The 17,500-nt window shown below is 33.6% G+C and overlaps 1 protein-coding gene and 1 long non-coding RNA gene across 5 annotated transcripts in view; one reads left to right on the top strand and one right to left on the bottom strand.

Annotated features, from left to right (window-relative positions):
• LOC136851416 (uncharacterized) overlaps positions 1–17,500 on the top strand; it is a 424,951-nt gene that overhangs the window by 249,593 nt on the left and 157,858 nt on the right. The window lies entirely within an intron of this gene.
• LOC136851414 (nephrin-like) overlaps positions 1–17,500 on the bottom strand; it is a 122,499-nt gene that overhangs the window by 67,560 nt on the left and 37,439 nt on the right. The window lies entirely within an intron of this gene.

Genomic DNA, 17,500 nt, shown 5'->3' with positions numbered 1-17,500 from the left:
CACATTTAGGCGTGTCAATAGTATGGATTCCTGTCTCTGGATTGCCGACAGTGTTTGAACAGCGCTTAACATCCTAGTGATTATGAGATTTCGAGAGAGGTTTTTTTTTCCTTTTTTTCAGATTTTGAAACGGGCTTCCTAACACCCTTGACTAGCCAGGCAGGCCCGTTAGAAACAGGAGGGATATGGCAGTGAAAAAATTGTGAGGCTAACCAGGAAGAAAGGAAGGGAAAATGTAAAAGAGTTAGAGGAAGAATAGGAAAAGGAAAAGGAGAGTCATAGAAAACGAAAATAGGAAGATGTAAAAGTAATTATCCCATCTTTTTTCAGTCACTGTACGTACACATCAGTAACTAAACAAGCCAATAAGGTCATGAATATGTAACGGAAAAAAGAACGTAACAAAGAGAGGATTTTTAAATGAATAATTAGATTTATGATATAAGTGCAAATTGATTGATAAGGCTCAAAAGTGATTACTGAGGGATGAATGGAAGATTCCTTTCGGCCATTTAAAATCAGTAAAAAATAAGTTCGCACCTAAATCATTGCTAGAAATATGTGTGACAAGAATTAAACTTCATTAAAAAGTAATATAGCTTAGGGTCCTCATTCATAATAAGATACATCCACGTACTATTGTCCATTCTTACTTTGAAAAATAAGTTCGTACCTAAATCATCTCTAGAAACCTGTATGACAAGAATTAAATTTAGTTAAAAAGAGTTATAGCAAAAGGTCTCCATTCATAATAAGATAAACCGCGTACCATTGATCATGCTAACAATAACGGGGAAGAAGTGGGGAATTACAGCTTGGAATGTATATTAATTCTGCGAGTGAATGTCATTTTAGACTTGGTTAAGAAAATAGTGAATCAGTGAGAGGATATAATTAACAACGTTTGAGTTCATGTGCTGCATCATAAAACTATATCCGTTCTAGCTGAAGTCTGGCAAATATTTTCGTGTCTTTCCAAAAATAAGTAATGAAAATGAGTAATGAAAATTAGTTTCCAGCAACTGCAGCGTTGCATTAAAGACCAATCTGAAGAACTTACTTTCAGTAGAATATTCAGTGAAAGAAACAGTCCTTTTGTTTGTTTGTTTGTTTCTTGTTATCAGAAGAGATTAAATGTGGACGTAATTGAAAGTAAATGCGAAAAACGAAGCAACTCAAATGAAAAACAAAGCAACTGAAATGACTACAAGAAGAAAAAAATTCACCAGCAAAAGCTCGTCACATTAGAAGGATGGAAACATTTTCGCGTCATTCTGTATTCTCTGAATTATTCATCCAGGGGGCAAACATTTCATCTAGTTCTGGTCCCGGTTTGGCAAGCAAATGTTTGTTATACTGGAACGTTTTTCGTTGTTTTCAAGCATATATATTTTTTGGGGGGCGCGGGAGCAGCCAGTGTTTGCCGGACTATTAGTCTAATTGTACAGATTAATTCATATCTCGTTGAGATTATGAGTTTCTTTTTTTCTTTATGTTAGCGGCATTTTGCAAAGACATAGAACGGTAAACGCTAAATCTTTTGGTTCAGTGTTTTGCACAACTGCGATTTAATTGCTCTCATAAAAAATAAAGGAGATGTCTGTGTGTGTATATTTACAAATATATATATATATATACTATATATATATATATATATATATATATATATGTGTGTATATATATATATATATGTATATATATATGTGTGTGTATATATGTATGTATGTATATATATATACATATATATACGTATATATATATATATATATATATATATATATATATATATATATATATATATATACATACATACATACATACATACATACATACATACATACATATATATATATATATATATATATATATATATATATATATATATATATATATATATATATATATATATATATATATATATATATATATATAGTGTGTGTGTGTATACCTACCGAAAATGTGTTATATTTCTTGTCATATTACATGGTTTTTTCTTTCAATTCTTCCGTCTCTTGTATCAAAATTACATGAAAGTCAATGAACGGACTTTACCGATTTTTCACGTGCCCATCGGAGTAGTAATCTGAATCAAGAATTGTCAGAATTTTATTTTTGTTATTTGCTCTGATTTTTTTTTAAAGAAACGATTAACCTCAAAGTGTTCGTGGACTAAAGCCTAAAACGTTTGGTACAGCTTAAAAACCATGCTAATTGCTTCTTTTTATCAGTAAAAGAAAAATAAGTCATACAGGTATTTTGGTTACTATATTTATTTTTTTGGTGAAGGTTTACCATATGAAACTGACGTTCATATTTATTTACATATCAGAAATGAAAAAGAGAAGGCTTCATTAAATGAGCAAGTTATACTCGTCTTAGTTTTCTGAAAAGAAAACTATTGTGCCGGCTTTGTCTGTCCGTCCGCACTTTTTTCTGTCCGCACTTTTCTGTCCGCCCTCAGATCTTAAAAACTACTGAGGCTAGAGCCCTGCAAATTGGTATGTTGGTCATCCACCCTCCAATCATCAAACATACCAAAACGCAGCCCTCTAGCCTCAGTAGTTTTGATTTTATTTAAGGTTAAAGTTATCCATAATCGTGCGTCTGGCAACAATATAAGAAAGGCCACCACCGGGCTGTGGTTAAAGTTTCATGGGCCGCGGCTCATACAGCACTATACCGAGACCACCGAAAGATAGATTTATTTTCGGTGGCCTTGAATATACGAGGTACAGAAAACTCGATTGCGCCGAAGATGCTTCGTCGCGTTTTTTTTTGCTTGTTTTTATCACATACGAGAATATGAATATATCATTTGAATATATCTATCTATTGCTATATCAGTGAAGACACCGAGGCTGAAATGACTTTACCAGTGACTCTGTCATCTTATGTAAGCAGTGCGACCTCTGTCGAAGAGTCAACCCCTTTTCATTGATTTTCAGTTAACAGCGTTGTCTCCAAGGCCCTTTCGATTGTGACAGAACGATGTTGAACGAAAGATACAGAAAGTAATGAATGATTCCTCTAGACGAAATCAGACGAAATCACAGTGCCGAGCGCTAAGTGAAAAACTGCGACTGTTTTTTGCTTCCCATATTATTCCGGGCAGTGTGACAAAAATATCTGTTTTCTCGATGTGTTTTCTCATTTTATTTTCATCCGTGAGATCATGTTTTTTTTTCTTTTTGTGTTTTCCTCTGAACTCTGAGGATGGCTAAATAAGAGTCGAGGATTTTAGTTAGCAATTTCGTTACTTATGAGAGGTGCTCATACACTGTACATATGCACACACGCAGAGAGGGATAGTATATTTCATTGCTGTATTCCACAGGAAAACTATATAATATCAACATTTATAGATACATGAATAGAGAAGAGGGTACAGAGTATTTATTTCCAAGTCATAAACATATAAGTTCACATGAACAAAATACTCCGCTATACAAAGTAAATCATTCAGACTTTAGTTCCAACAGCTGACCTCAATAAATGCCAACTGATGAATTCGTCACAAGGAAAATCATCCGTTTTCTACAGCATTATGACTGATGAACTCATAAATCTCCCCCAGACGGCGAAATGATGATTACTTGTCCTCAAGCGTCGAGGTCGCTTCGGACATAAACCAGCGATATTTATAAACGAAGCAATGTCGCCTTGGCATGATGTCATCCAGAGTTGACGTGATTTATATACACTCACGTTTAGGAATGATAAATGACGTATTATTATTTCCTGGCAAAATTTAATCAAATGCAAATATTCCTTCAGGCGACAGGTGAGATTATTAAGAACGCCTGCAGATGGTGGATTACAAAAACGCAATCTTGCAAATAAATGCTGTCTCTCACTCGGTCCGTAGGTCCCTCTCTTTATATATATATATATATATATATATATATATATATATATATATATATATATATATATATATATATATATATATATATATATATAGTCTCGGTAGTTGGGCGGCTACTTGAAATCTTAGCTTAATGATGAATAATATTGTCAAGAGCTATAATAAAGGAAATTCTTTATTATACGAGCTCTAATAAATATTGTTCATCTGGTCTTGGCAATATTATTCATATATATATATATATATATATATATATATATATATATATATATATATATATATATATATATACAGATATATGTGTGTGAGTTTATATATGTGCGTATATGTGTGTGTGTGAGATTGCGTGCGTGTGACTGTCTACATGAGTATGTAAGCTCAGAAAAGTAGGAGAGCCTTCCTTTCAGCTCACTTGTTATTCAGTTATTTTTTAGAAGACAAAAGCGTTTTGTGATCCTCCAAAAATCTCCTTATCTTCCTCTCTGTTAATCCTTTCGTTTCCTCCTTTCTTATATCATTCTCTTCCTGAAAAAGTAACAGACGACAATAGAACACTTAAGGTAAAAAGGCATTTAAGTCTCCCGAAAAACAGAGAAGAAGAGGACCGTTATGTATGGCCCATAGACTGTGTTAATGGGGACGAACTGTTTTATATTTACTGCTGGCTCAATGTCCATTGTATTCCCGCAGGCTTTTTAATGGGCATAAAGTGTAGTAGACTGAATAGGTGTTTTGAAAAGCGCGATTTAAAGAAGAAATTATGCAATGAAGCGAGACGGTTACGAAGGATATAAATATGGACTTCTCATTAGAGAGTAAAAATGTCTTTTCACAAGCTAATTTCATCAGAATTGGGGTAGAAACTCCCTTTCAAGGTGCGAGAGAATTTGTTTGTTACTCTTCACGTTTTATTAAAGACAAATCTTCTTAACCTTGTTGGTACACGGTCGCGGTATTTACTAGTATTAAGAAGGTTATGGGGTAAATATTCCTTCATTTTGAAAAATTAAAAATCCATAGTTTAGAGTTCAAAATTTAATAAATCTGGAAAAAATAAATATTGTATAGTTTCACCTCCAAACAATGTGCACAGTTCCTCTAGTTTCACTTCCCCTGCTATTTTAACAAATAATATAAACTGAATAAAAACTATTTAAACCATTCTAGTATGTAATCCTACCTAATTGGTCAACCAAAAATAAAATTTTGCTGCTCGAATGCACAAAAAACCTTTAAGGTTCTTAACATTAAAATAGCAAATAGCAGCGCATAAACTAGAGGAACCCGACGAAGTTCCAACATTTTAGGCGGGAAATTTCCTGTTGGTGACGTCATTAACTCCTCCCATTGCTACGTGAAAGAAATCGTTGCCACATATCACTACCAGTTTAAACCTACCCGTTCTTTTTTTAAATTTAAGTCATCTTTGTCTATCAATCTAATGCTACAAAGCCTTAAATTCTACATAGAATATTTTAAGATAGATTTTACACAAAGAAATGCTCTTAAAGTTTAAATTATTTGAGAGTTTTTGCCATAGAAACCTTGCATGCTCAGGAGCTCGTCGAAAAAGGCGCCGAGAATAATGAGCAGGTAATTATGTTATATTTTGTGAAAGGTATAAATATAAAATCAAATTTTATTTTTATTGAATTTTTATATAAATATTAACATTTATTAAATAATTATATTGAGATAAAAATGACAATTTATATAGCAATATCAACAATTTCTTAAGAATTCGAGTTCACCCGAATGGCTACGACGGTAGAAAGTAGCGTCTGCATAAGGGCCCCTAAAAGACTAGTCGCCAACATTTTGCACAGAAATACGGAGAATATTATGTATGGAAGCTTAGATTATATATCATTATGCTTCAGATGATTCAATAACTCTAATATCTACTTCTTTGTAAGAGTAGACGCCCAGATTATGAATTTATATGGAAAAATAACGTTTACGATATGTAAAGGATATCTGGCAACTAAATTATCACGTGAAAAATGAGAATGGGAAGTTATATGCCCCGCCCATTCATATACGTGTCTGACAACGTTATCTGATATGATAAGTGAATAAACACATTCCCTCGTTGCACACGATGTTCAAAGGATCATGCACATGACCTTACGTCGTGTATTGCATGACAGCCAACACTGTGTAGCAACAACCGCTGTTGAATGTGTTGTTTGGCCGAGACGCCTGCTAACTTTTATGGGCGGAGCCTATTTCCTCAACGATCCCGTAGTTCTTGTATCTCATTCACCGTCCAGCATTCAAGGTGTTAATAGTTAAGACTATCTTAAGCTTAGTACGCAATTTTGGTATTTGCTAGTATGAACAGAGTTACGGAGTAAAACTTACCCCATTTTGGAAAATTAAAAATCCTGAGTTAGAATTGAAATTTAATAAATCTGAAAAATCAGATGAAAATGTATATCTCCATTTTCACTTCCCTTGCTATCTTAACACATTATAAAGCATACTGATTAATTTAGGAGTAACTCAAGAAAACTTACAAAAACACTTTACATTAAAAAATGAGTCAGGAATGCCAAGGACTGGCGTTGAAGACTTGATTGGGTGACCCACACACATCCACGTCATAAGAGAGTGTCAAATACGGCATTTTAATCTAAAAAGAAATTACCTTTTTTCCAGATTCGATTTTGTTTAGTTTTTTTATTGTTGTTTTTGAGTAGTAGATTTTCAAATATAATTATGTTCTGAGAGTTCAAGGACTACGTTTGAATAAAAATTACCCCCACGTATTTGTAGGTCCACACAGCACTGGGGTAAAAATTACTCCCACATATTTGTAGGTCCACACAGCACTGGGGTAAAAATTACCCCCACATATTTGTAAGTCCACATGCTGTGGGGTATAAATTACTCCCACACATTAGCAGATCCACATTGCACTGGGGTAAAACTTACCCCCACACATCTGTAGGTCCACACAGCACTGGGGTAAAACTTACCCCCACACATTTGTAGGTCCACACAGCACTGGGATAAAAATTACCCCAACACATTTGTAGGTTTGCACTGCAACAGGGTTTAAAATTACCCGAAACACTGTACACAGCATCACAAGCAAGGTAGCCCAGAGATATTACCTTCAACTACAGTAACTCACAACCAGACGAAGCTAATTGACCAATATGACAAAATTTTAGGCAACTAAAGTGTTTATTAACCTATGTCATATCATGTTAAGGAATAGAGTTTACCTGAAGCAGTGTAATGTGGGCACTTATGAAATCACTGTTTAAACGTTCTTCATTCTAGTGTTCATGTTTAGCAATAACAACGCACTTCCAGCGATATTTCACAAATGACTGTTAAATTCTCTAATTCGATGCATTTGCTTTAGTAATAATTAATACTCCATCCGAACTGGGTCCATTCAGACCATGACAGATGCCCATTCACCTCCTCGTGACACCGTAATCAATCTTAAGCAAGGTTCCTTTCTCGAGATCAATATTCAGCAAGCCATTACGGTACCTAAGGCAGCACCCTTCCCTTCCCCCTACCCCTCCACCTCCACCTCAACATCCACCTCCCACTCCCCCCACCCCCTCCCCCCTCTCACCTGTCTTTGATCATTCAGCCGCCCCCTTCCGAGGTAGGAAGCAACGCGTGATGCGGAAAGTCGATTCTCACGAGGTTCCTCCTGCCGTATTAATTTGTTTCTCGCGCAATTGCGAGGCGATGATTGTTATTAATTTCCTCCTCCAGACATTGAACGGAATATCTCCGAGGAAGAGACGCCGCGTATACGATACCTGTTCACATCGGCGAGACGCGTTTATTGGAATATTTCCATTAGTTTTTTTTTTTTTTTTTTTGTCTCGTGCGATATCTTCTCGCGAGACATTATCTGTCCAGCGATGTGCAGGGAACCTTCGTTTAATAAATGCTGGATCTCTCTCTCTCTCTCTCTCTCTCTCTCTCTCTCTCTCTCTCTCTCTAAAACTATGTCAGAACCCCTTCACCAATTCTATACTAGATAACAAGTCTAACTGTTAATCAGACATTAGCTCAGTGGGACCATACCCAGAGTTGAATTAATTCAACTTGTTTTTCTTAAGAAAACCTCAAAGTAACCTTCTGTCTCTCTCTCTCTCTCTCTCTCTCTCTCTCTCTCTCTCTCTCTCTCTCTCTCGGTCAGCCAGAGCAGTTGTATTGTTAAAGATCAGTTGCATAACGTTCAGTTGCATAACGGTTTATGCAACTGGCGAAAGAACCCTATTCATCTCCGTCTGTCTGTCTGTCTGTCCGTCTGGTTCTCTTACATAACACAAAGCAATATAAGAAGGTTTCAGTTGACATGCTAAAGCTCCTTACCTTTATAAAGAATAGGCAGATTTACCGTTCTCTCTCTCTCTCTCTCTCTCTCTCTCTCTCTCTCTCTCTCTCTCTCTCTCTCTCTCTCTCTCTCTCTGAGATCTATTGTATAGACAAATGGGCTTGTCGGGCCGTGGTTTATGACCACCAATATTCGTGCAATTTATCAAAGCCTTTGAAGGTTAGTTCGAGGGGAATATCTGAGCGTTGTTCTACACTACACCTATAGTTCAATATATATATATATATATATATATATATATATATATATATATATATATATATATATATATATATAGATAGATAGATAGATAGTTAGATAGATGAAGTAGATAGATATAGATACATATATATACATATACATATATGTATATATATATACATACTACTATATAACAATAATAATATATATACATATATATATACATATGTATATATATATATATATATATATATATATATATATATATATATACTACTATATATATATATATATATATGAACTAACCAGTCTGAACCAGAAAAATCATAAGATTTTTTTGGTTTGAACAAATCTACAAAGCAATAAAAAACCTTGACATTCGTAACGATAAAATGATAATGCTAAAATAAAAAGGACCATAACAGTCGCAACATAAATGAGAAGTGTGATAGTATGATAATAGTAATAAAGTAAAATTGCAAAAAAAAATAATAATAATAATAAAGATAAATAGACTCCATACGTAAGCAAGGCGAGAGATTTTTCGAATCTCCAGACTCCCTCATTATCATATGATTACGATAACGAATAGGCAATCAGCGACAATTGCCGAACACTGCCATTATCTGTTGCATACACTCTTGCACTACCTTATTAATTCCGGTCACGAAAAGGAGAAATGACAGGGTAATGCGCCCTGATAAGCATTACGTCAACAATATGATCATCGAGACTTACTCAACGAGGGTATATTATACTTCGGCTCTCGAGTTCGCGCAACCTCCTCGATTACTTTTGGCGCGCGATCTCGAGATTTCTTGCTCCAAAGGAGGCGGGATAGCGAGGCCAAACTTGGTAGGTACACAAGAGAATCTGCCCTCTTATTATCTAGCTTGTGTATTGAATGCTTTGCTCGTCTCTCTGGGCTATTACTTAATAGCTCGGATGCATTTTTAGTCTCTATTCAGAGAAGGAATTTTTTTTCTTAACGTTTCATTTCTATTGATGTTCGTTGGGTGCTTTTGAAATCAAGTGAATTGTATTAATGTTGAACGCCTGATGGATTATTGTGGATAGAAATTGGGAGAGTAAATTGCAAATTGAAAAGGGCTGACAGCAGACCAATATTATGCTCGGGGTCATGACTTACGTGAGGTCATATATATATATATATATATATATATATATATATATATATATATATATATATATATATATATATATATATATATATATATACATATACATATATATATATATATGGTCTGTGTGTGTGTATTTTCATGGCTACCTTTAGATAGTTCACCTCTGTTTACGAGTAATATTAATTTACTAAGTTATTATATTTTTTTTTATTTATGTGTGTGTGTGTTTATTGGCTGATGAATACTTTTGGTATTATTTTCATTCATTAGTTAACGTCCGTATCTGTTTTTTTCACCTTTTTGTTCCCCATTCAGTTATGAAATGAAATTTCTCTGGTATTAAAATATTAATTAATGTTTCCATTTACTATTTTTCTATTTATATCCACTGTTTTAATTACTAGTGCTTCTGTTTTCCAATTCATTTCTTTATCCAATCATTTTTTTTATTTAGTTACTAATTAAATTTTTAATCTTATTGACCTTTCCTTTTAAAAATTTTCAATGGTGAGAATTTTTTTATGTTCGACATTGTCATATCCCGATAAATTCTTTGTTAATGTTTTTAGTTTGTATGAAAACTATTTATCAACCTTAGGTGAGTATCAATCGTCGTATCCACGTTCCATCTACGTCTTGATCTGTTATTTTTAAGTAATTTCTTAAAATTTACTTCATAAATTGTTACCTTGGAAGTAATTTCTAAAAATCGACGTCATTATTTGTTACCTTTTAAGTGATTTCTTGAAATTTACATCATAATTTGTTACCTTTTAAATTATTTATTAAAACTGATGTCATAATTTGTTACCTTTTAAGTAATTTCTTAAAACTGACGTCATAAATTTTTACCTTTTAAGTAATTTCTTAAAACTGACGTTATTATTTGTTACTGTTTAAGCAATTTCTTAAAATTTACGTTATAATTGTTTTACCTTTTAAGTAATTTCTTAAAATTGACGTCATAATTTGTTACATTTTAAGTAATATCTTAAAATTTACGTCATAATTTGTTACCTTTAAGTAATATCTTAAAATTTACTTCATAATTTGATACCTTTCAAGTAATTTCTAAAATTTCCGGAAACACTTTCAAGATAAAACACTCGCAGCTTCCAGGAACAAGACGAGCGTTCAGAGACTAATCCCTCCGGTGGAGGTATTTGAATCCTCCCCGGACTTAACATAACCCAACACGGATGAAAGACCCCACCGTAATTTATGGCATTAATAAAACAGCGGGTCAAGCTAGGTCGGCTTCCCTATTTGCATAAGATCTGATCCAGCTGAAGAGCGGCGCTGGGCCACAGCCTGATCTGATGCCGACGCTTGCTGTTTTAGTGAATTCAGATCTCTCTCGCGAGAATATGCAGGCTAGATCCAAACAGGGTTGCGGCCAGATTCTAAATATGTGTTCTTAAAGGATTTGGGATTATGAGTTGTATAATATTAATGCTGATTTACGCCTCGACTTATTGTTGTTTAAAGGAAAGAGGACGTCTATGTAGAGTTGTAGGATACTGAGTATGATTAAGAAGGGAATTCAGTAGTCAGTATAAAGTATGATGAACGTGATAGAGGTATTTTAAGTTCTGTCTCGACAAAAGCTTCAGAAAACAGCTTTTAATCGGTATAAAACTGTTTCCATGGCGTTTTTTTTACCAGTAAAAATAAATATCAGTAAGAATTTTTTTTTCCTACAGAAATGTACGCAAAGGATAGGCCTAAGTTTAATAGTATTTTCCGATGTCTCCTGTACAAATCATCCTTATACAAGTACTTTCTTTCCACAAGAAATTTCTGTTCAGTAATATTGTGTTAAATCTACTTTTACACGAGAAATAACAATTCAGTAATATTTTCTGATATCTTCTCATCCAATGAGATATCTATCTATTCAACAGTCTTTTGTGTGATAACTTTCATAAAATACACTTATTGAGCAAGTACATTTACATCTTCTCCACAAAAAAAATATTTGCTCAGTAATACTTTCACTTGCAATTTCTGACTAGAACTTCTCCACAGATAATATACTCTCTGATATCACGTTTGTATGTGCGTGAGTACGTATGCATGCAAACCATTTTTTTTTTTTTTTTGTATCTCCAAGGTTATACCTGTTTCTAATTCATGATCTTGTTTGTCTACATTTTGATGTATGTATAAATTCAATTTCTGACTAGAACTTCTCCACAAATAATATACTCTCTGATATCACGTTTGTATGTGCGTATTTACGTATGCATGTAAACCATTTTTTTGTATCTCCAAAGTTATACCTGTTTTTAATTCATGACCTTGTTTGTCTACACTTTGATGTATGTATATGTTCAAGTACCTATGTATGCGTGTGTGAAATTTATTTCCATATTTCCATTCTGTATCGTGTTCTTAAGCACATCCGCTGGTACTCGCTAAATTAAGAAAACAGCTTTTGGGGACACGGCTATTATGAGGCCGTTCCGAAGACGCCCCAAATACTCAGGCATCCTTTTATTGCTCGGAATATCTGCTGTTCCCTCCTCCGTTAAAGTATTTCCACTCAGTCCACGTGTTCTCTTCCGCGAGGGGAAATGGCGAACTCTCCTTGTAAGTGGCACTAAAATGGACAATTTCCGTAGATATTGCCCAGTTGAATTTTAGGAATATTCAATAAGAGTGTAATTAAAATGGCACCGGTCCCGTCGTCCCTCTCGTCCTCGTTTCGTTCGTGATGTGATTGGAAATGGGGGCGGGGGCATGGGGCAGAGGGGAACTTTCGATTCAGCTTATGCTTCCAATCGCTTTCGAATGGGACCTGAACAGAAAGGTTGTTTTGTTTTCCAGATTTTTTTGGACAGGTTTTTTTTTTTTTTTTTTTTTTTTGCAGATATTGAAAACAGGAGCATTCGCGGAGTAGAATTTTATTCGTAGGTGATACTGAAACTCTTAATGGTTCATTTCCGCGTCGTTAGCAAAGAGATATTTTGCGTCTTGTTCATTTTGTGGGAGTTGCGGATAAACAGAGGTAAATATTTTTAGAATTAGTAAAGTGATAACTGTCGGGGTATTAACAGAGAGAGACTTGCTAACGATTGTATACATGATGTCACATTACAGTAACGCTTAAATAGTTACACACACATACACACACACACACATATATATATATATATATATATATATATATATATATATATATATATATATATATATATATAAATAGTATGTGTGAATAATTTTTGTTTATGCTGTATATACATTCCATACACATAGTATACAGGCGGGCATACTCAGCTAAGAAGGTGAAATGATCTATGATCTTTGAAATATACAGTATATATAATGTATATATATATATATATATATATATATTTATATATATATATATATATATATATATATATATATATATATTTATATATATATATATATATATATATATATATATATTATATATCAGACCAGAACCTCCTAAAAGTAAACATAATCCATCCTTAATATTTCTGCTTCCTGCTCTTCTGAGAAGCAAGCTAGCTAGCTGTTCGTGCAAGAAGGAATTAACGCCACTCCCAGGTAAGGGGGATTGCACCGCTAATGCCTGACGGCTCATCGGTTCGCTTCAAGTTGCCATGCTCCTGTCTTTTCTCAGGGCAAAGGATGCTTGCTCATTCCTTCCCCAACCCCCTCACAATCTGGCAACCAGCCACCCCTTACTCAGCCTAAGAAGAAGTGGGTTTAACTCAGATTTCGCGTCTACTGCACTGAAGGATTGTCGTTTTGGTGAAAAGTAATAAGGAATGTATGTTCGTTTATATATATATATATATATATATATATATATATATATATATATATATATATATGTGTATATATATATATATATATATATATATATGTATATATATATATATATAAATTCTGACTCACGTCGAGATCAAAGGTCTCTCAGGTGGAAAGCAAGGGCGTTATCACTGAGCCATACAAGTCTAAAAGTTGGAACCTGAGCAACTGCAAGGAATTACCTGGGCAAGCTAACTGCTTGCATACCATGAAGTTTTCCCCAACTTCCCGACTCAGCAATGACCCAATAGACAACATTTCTGAATTATCCCTTCTGAGTGAATAAGATAGAAATCATTCCTGGCAGAAATAAATTTCTGACTCGTCGGGATCAGACCCAGGTCTCTCAAGCAGGGCGTTATCCACTGAGCCATACAAATCTAAAAGAAGTTGGGTGGACCTGTTAACGCCACTCCCAAGGTAAGCTTAAGGGCGTTATTGAGCCATGCAAGTCTAAGTTGGGTGCCGCCCTTTTGAACAGCTCATCAGATTCGATCGACGTGAGGTCGAAAGTTCATTCCCGTGATGATGATCTTTTCCCAGAAATTGTCCTATTAGTCATTACTGAGTCAGGAGAGATGAGAAAAACTGCTTTTGTCTCCTTCAGTATGCACTTCCTTAGTGCAGCCTCTCAGGTTCCAACTTCTTTCAGTCTGTGAGCCTTTTCCTTCTTGTTGATCCCGACGTAAGTCGAAGGTTACTTCTGTTCCACACGTGATTGTGTGTTGATGATTTCTATCTTATTCACTCAGAAGGGATAATTCGATGAAATGTTGTCTATTGGGTCATTGCTGAGTCGGGAAGTTGGGAAAACTCAGCTGTAATGCAAGCAGTTAAGCTTGCCCAGGTAATTCCTTTTGCAGGTCGGGTTCCCTTCTTTTAGACTTGTATGGCTCAGTGGATAACGCCCTTGCTTTCCACCTGGAGACCTGGGTTCGATCCCGACGTGAGTCGAAATTTATTTCTGTTCCACACACGTGATTGTGTGTTGATGATTTCTATATATATATATATATATATATATATATATATATATATATATATATATATATATATATATATGTATATATATATATATTTATATTTATATTTATATTTATATTTATATTTATATTATATTAATATAAATACATATATAATATATATATATATATATATATATATATATATATATATATATATATATATATATATATATATATATATATATATATATATATTTACCTAATTATATCACTGATGTGTAACAAATTCCAGGGACAATTTCAGCTCTACAATTTGCTAAATGGAAGTTTTATTAAAACCGCCTGTATGTTTGAGTAGAGTTCAAGTGAGTTTTGGGGGAAATTGTGGTTGGAAAACTGAGTTAGTTTTTTTTTAATCAAACTGAATTTCAAGTTGAGCTGTTGCAAATAAAAAAAAGAGTATTTTATGAATCTCGTCGATATCGTATAAAGACATAATATTTTTTTGCCAAAACGGAAAATTTTGCTTGCCGTTTTATAATCCAGAATAAATATTTCAAGTATTTAAGTCATGAAATGGAATTCTTTGTCTAATGGGTGTTCTGGGAATGTAAAGGTTGATGAGTTTATCTGAACGTGAAAGAAATTAATTTTGTGAAAAAAGTTTTTCTTTTTGCTCAAAGCGGAAATTAAGATGAATATTTGATTCACTCCAAAAATCAAATAATTCTTTTTTCCGGAATTTGGTGGGAAAGACACAGAATAAAACAGAGATTTGTGCCACTCGAAATGGATTCTATTTTAAATTCAATTTTATTTCTTATTTTTGTTGCTCCTTTTGTTTGATTTGTGGTAAATAAAGATAGGAAATATCTTTCTCTTAATTCACAAAATCAAAATTTTATAGACATCGGCACTGCATTGAAAAGTAAGTTCAGTGTAATCGTCAGCTTTTGCATTAAGCTTGGTCTACTATACACAAAAATTAATAATTCATGAGTCTGGAATGAAAATCGTATGGAATAAAAGCATTCTTGATTCCTTTTGATTCCAGTTGCTGATCACGTATTTAAAATCAAAACGAAATATGAGCTGATCGTTCACGAATAAATAAAGGAATATTTCATTCATTTCCTGAACATTTATGCAGAGTTCCCTGAATAGAAACGGACTTCGTGTAACGAAAGCTGGTATTGAATTCACTCTAATTCCGTTACAGAAATAGCAGTGAGTTGATGTGACATAAATAAAAAAAAGCTATTTTACCGTTTCATCAAATTGTTGACATTGTATGCCGCACAAAGGCTCCTTTCGATAAACATTCTAAAGATCTTGATCTTTTATCTTGGGTAGAGAGAGTTATTTGATTACGGCCGATGAAGTTCATATCAGCTTTGATAAATAAGAAATGTTTATTTTGCTCATTTTCTGGATTGACGTTACGTTTACCCCCAATAACGTTTGAGTTCCTTTAGAGTGAATAATTAAGTGTTTATTTGGGGCAGTAAATAGAGTGAATAGTTTCACGTCAAATAAATAAAACCTGTTGCTAAATCATCGTTTTGTCAACCAGATGGGATACTTTTAATCGTTTTTTAAAGCATGAATATTACTGACGCTCAAAATTTTTCCAAATCGTAAAAATTCCAGATTTTTTAGTTTATATATAGAAGCCATAGTTTTATGTTTAAAAACCATAGTTTTAGGTATAAAAACCATAGTTTTAGGTATAAAAACCATAGTTTTAGGTATAAAAACCATAGTTTTAGGTAGAAAAATCATAAAAATACCAGATCTTTTAGTTTTAGGTATAAAACCGTAGGTATTAGTTTAAGTATAAAAACCATAGTTTTAGGCATAAAAGCATAGGTTTAGGTATAAAACCCGTATTTTTAGGTATAAAACCATAGTTGTAGGTAGAGAAATCATAGAAATACCAGACTTTTTAGTTTAGGTATAAAAACCGTAGTCTAAGGTATAAAACCCGTAGTTTTAGGTATGAAAACCATATTTTTAGGCATAAAAAGCATAGGTTTAGGTATAAAAACCATATTTTCAGGTATAAAACCATAGTTTTAGGTAGAGAAATCATAAAAATACCAGACTTTTTAGTTTAGGTATAAGAAACATAGTTTAAAGGAATTATAAAACCGTAGTTTTTCATAGTTTTGTTAAAAATCATCAGATACCAGACTTTTTCTGTTTAGGTATAAAAACCACAGTTTTAGGTATAAAAATCATAAAAATCCGAGACTTTTTAGTTTAGGTATAAAAACCATGACTTTAGGTATACAAATCACAAAAATCCCAGGCTTTTTAGTTATAAAAACCATAGTTTTAGGTATAAAAACCATAGTATTAGGTATAAAAACCCTATTTTTATGTATAAAAACATAGGTTTAGGTATAAAAACCGTAGTTTTAGGTATAAAAACCATAGTTTTAGGTATAAAAACCATAGTTTTAGGTATAAAAATCACAAAAAAAACAGTCTTTTTAGTTTAGGTATAAAAACCATAGTTTTATGTATAAAAACCGTAGTTTTAGGTTTAAAACCCGTAGTTTTAGGTATAAAAAGCATAGGTTTAGGTATAAAAACCTTAGTTTTAGGCATAAAAACCATAGTTTCATGCCGTTGATAGATGATTTAGAATCAAATGAATTACGTTTTTTAAACATATATAGGTCACTGAGGCACAGCGTGGTCGAAGGATAGGCCATTGCTCTTTCTCACAAGTTCTAGAGACCGAATATTCATGTATATAATTAGGGCCCAAGGCACATCACCCCCGCCCTTTTCTCCACCCACGGGAGACCTGTGGAAGCAAGGCAATGGTATGATGACCCTTTTTGAATGAAGTAGTAAGGTCGTCGGCCACTGAAAATTTATCAAGGACTTTCCTGGGAACTGATCTCGGGACCAGATCAGCAGAAAGTCACCGACTATACCACTAAGCTATCGCGACCCATAGATATAAAGAGAATTGTGCTATGTGAACAGTAATGAATTCTGAATTTGCTGTTTAATAACTGCCAAAATTCTCTAGCCTTGTTCACCATATAAATTATAAAAAAAACACATTTTAAATGATATCTAGATCTTGCCTTGCATTCTGTTAATCACAGTATTTTAGGCCGAATTAATG

This window comes from Macrobrachium rosenbergii, chromosome 23 (assembly GCF_040412425.1).
Source record: "Macrobrachium rosenbergii isolate ZJJX-2024 chromosome 23, ASM4041242v1, whole genome shotgun sequence".
In the NCBI taxonomy this organism is placed as follows: domain Eukaryota; kingdom Metazoa; phylum Arthropoda; class Malacostraca; order Decapoda; family Palaemonidae; genus Macrobrachium; species Macrobrachium rosenbergii.
Note: the sequence above shows the minus strand (reverse complement) of the source record. Positions and strands in the feature narration are given on the sequence as shown.